This window comes from Periplaneta americana, chromosome 16, assembly GCF_040183065.1.
Source record: "Periplaneta americana isolate PAMFEO1 chromosome 16, P.americana_PAMFEO1_priV1, whole genome shotgun sequence".
NCBI classification, from domain to species: domain Eukaryota; kingdom Metazoa; phylum Arthropoda; class Insecta; order Blattodea; family Blattidae; genus Periplaneta; species Periplaneta americana.
The window spans coordinates 117,785,378-117,787,929 of NC_091132.1; the positions used below are offsets into that span (position 1 = coordinate 117,785,378).

Below are 2,552 nucleotides of genomic sequence, written 5' to 3' on the forward strand. Positions count from 1 at the left end.
ACAGTAGGCGAAAACATCAGGTAATCAGCCCAAGCAGAGTTCGAACTCACCTCAGAACTTGAACTCCGCTTCTTCATCCGAGACCACGCGAGCTGCTCCTGACAACTAGAAGGGCTTATTACACAGAAAAGGAGCGGTATTCCATTTTCACGCCTGGACGGCAAGTGAATGGCATGGCTGTAGAGCTCCATGTTTTCATGAACTGGACATTAGAATGACGTTGTGTGGTCGGCACCACGCTCTGGTCGTCTTTCACCACTGAAAGATCTGGTACCGTTTGACAGGAGAATAAGTGGATCTCGGAACCATTCTGGACGTTTGGCAACGAGAAAAATCAACAGAATTGAACTAGGAACATTCCAACGTAACCAGTTGCTCCTTAAACTGTGCCTTCCGGCTGCCATTGGTGCCATTAATAGAATATAATTGTAAAGGTAAAAAAGGTAAAGGTATCCCCATAACATGCCATGAAGGCAGTTGGGGGGTATGGAGGTAGAGCCCCATGCTTTCCATGACCTCGGAACTAGAATGAGGTGGTGTGGTCGGCACCACGCTCTGACCGCCTCTCACCCCCGGGAAAGACCCGGTACTCAATTTTATAGGAGGCTGAGTGAACCTCGGGGCCGTTCTGACAGTTTGTCAACGAGAAAAAAAATCCTGTCACCACCTGGGATCGAACCCCGGACCTTCCAATCCGTAGCGGATGGATGGATAGTAGGTTATTTTTTATCAACAGCTTAGGTTATTTATCGTCTGAATGAGATGAAAGTGATAATGCCGGTGAATTGAATTCGGGGTCCAACATCGAAAGTTACCCAGCATTTGCTCATATTGGGTTGAGGGAAAACCCCGGAAAAAATCTCAACCAGGTAACTTGCCCCGACCGGGAATCGAACCCGGGCCACCTGGTTTCGCGGCTAGACTCGCTAACCGTTACTCCACAGTCCAGTCCGTAGCCAGCTGCTCTACCAACTGAGCTACCCGGCCGCTTTTTATTTATATTAACATGGATTTTAAACTGTGTAAAATATTATTAGCAATAAAGTTATAATGTAGTCCTTCATTTAATGTCCATAAGAGAGAATTGGGTGTAATACTGAATCCAAATAAAACATTGGTCGTGAAGAATTATTCGACTTCTGACGTCTCTATTGAAGCACGTGGAAGGTATAAGTCCAGAGCGCGACGTTTTAACTAACAGAATTCCTCCTTCATTCACCCCGATGACATACAGCCAGCTGGATGGCGGACAGGTGGACAGGCAGTAGATAAGCGCAGTAAAATACATCGTGTCTATTTCCCGTGTAGCGCCAGAAAGGCGAATGACATATCCAGTTGCCATTGACCGAGTGATTCGAGGAGCGAATAGGCGTTCAAAAATATACTTCACGAACCTGTCAAAAGTTTTTTCTTTGCCTGAGTGAACTTTAATGACTAACATCATAGGTAAATATATCATAATCAACAATGGAGTCACAAAGTATGTCAAAACATATACTTATCTTGGGCAAATAATGCCATTCTACCCACAAATAAGTCCGAAGACGCATTTCGGCAGCATGTTAAAAGTATTCAGCATGAAGATAAGAAAGGAAGTTTTGAATATCTGCAACCTTCCCATAGGCCTATTACTGTAGTAGCCCAAACTTCTTCTTTAGCAAGCAGAGAAAGAAAAATCTTAAGTTGTGCCAGAGAAAAGTGGAGAAGCGTATTATAGGTGTCAGGATGAAAGACAAAATTCGGAAAGAAAAGTTTAAGAAGATGGTAGGCGTCAAAGATGCCGTAAAACGGCTAAAATCATTAAATATAGGTAGGCAGATCATGTCGTGAGAATGAACTACAACACCTGGACAAATAGAACAATAGACTCTAGAACCGAGCATAGGAGTTTTGGGCGACAGACGAGAAGATGGGCGGACAACTTGAAGGTCCACTTTGATAGTAACTAGTTATCAAATTCAAGAATAGAGAGAACTGGCAAGTCAAATAATGGAAGCATTAAGACATTCATGAGGATCTTTCCGAAGTGGCTACTCGGGATTGACAAAATAGCTACAATGCTTAGGGAAGAGGCCCTTGCCATGGGCTAATCCTAATACTAATTTAATGCCTCTTTTAACTACATATTTTATTAGAGATAGCAAAATCAGTGTTACTGGAATAGTGATAAAATGACACTCGCAGGTAAACCTACTTCTCTAACTTCACCCATCTGCCGTCCTGAGTGGTCTTGCAGTTACCATTGTCCTCGGATCCAAGGTTCGCGGGTTGAAACACGACCGAGGACGATAAAATTCTGGACATGGTTTCCTCCGGGAGAAAAGCAAAACTCGGAGATCCGTGTATTAGATTTAGGGCAAATTAAATACCCTGAGGGCTCCAGGTTAAGTTGAACGCGTCGTTACATAAAATACTGTCATCTGCTATCACCTTTTAAAAATTCGTGGCGCGACAGCCCATGAATATTCAAGGCCGACCTGCCGGCGTTGGCCTCACGTCCATATGCATCAGAGGTAGTAAACGATCATCCAACTAGTACAAGAGAAATGTGT

The 2,552-nt window shown here is 43.8% G+C and overlaps 1 non-coding gene across 1 annotated transcript; it reads right to left on the reverse strand.

Annotated features, from left to right (window-relative positions):
- Window positions 1-875: 875 nt before the first annotated feature.
- Window positions 876-987, reverse strand: TRNAR-ACG (transfer RNA arginine (anticodon ACG)). Its single transcript has 2 exons — window positions 951-987; window positions 876-910 (listed from the first exon to the last, which is right to left on the reverse strand). It is a non-coding gene; the product is annotated as a tRNA-Arg (tRNA).
- Window positions 988-2,552: the final 1,565 nt, after the last annotated feature.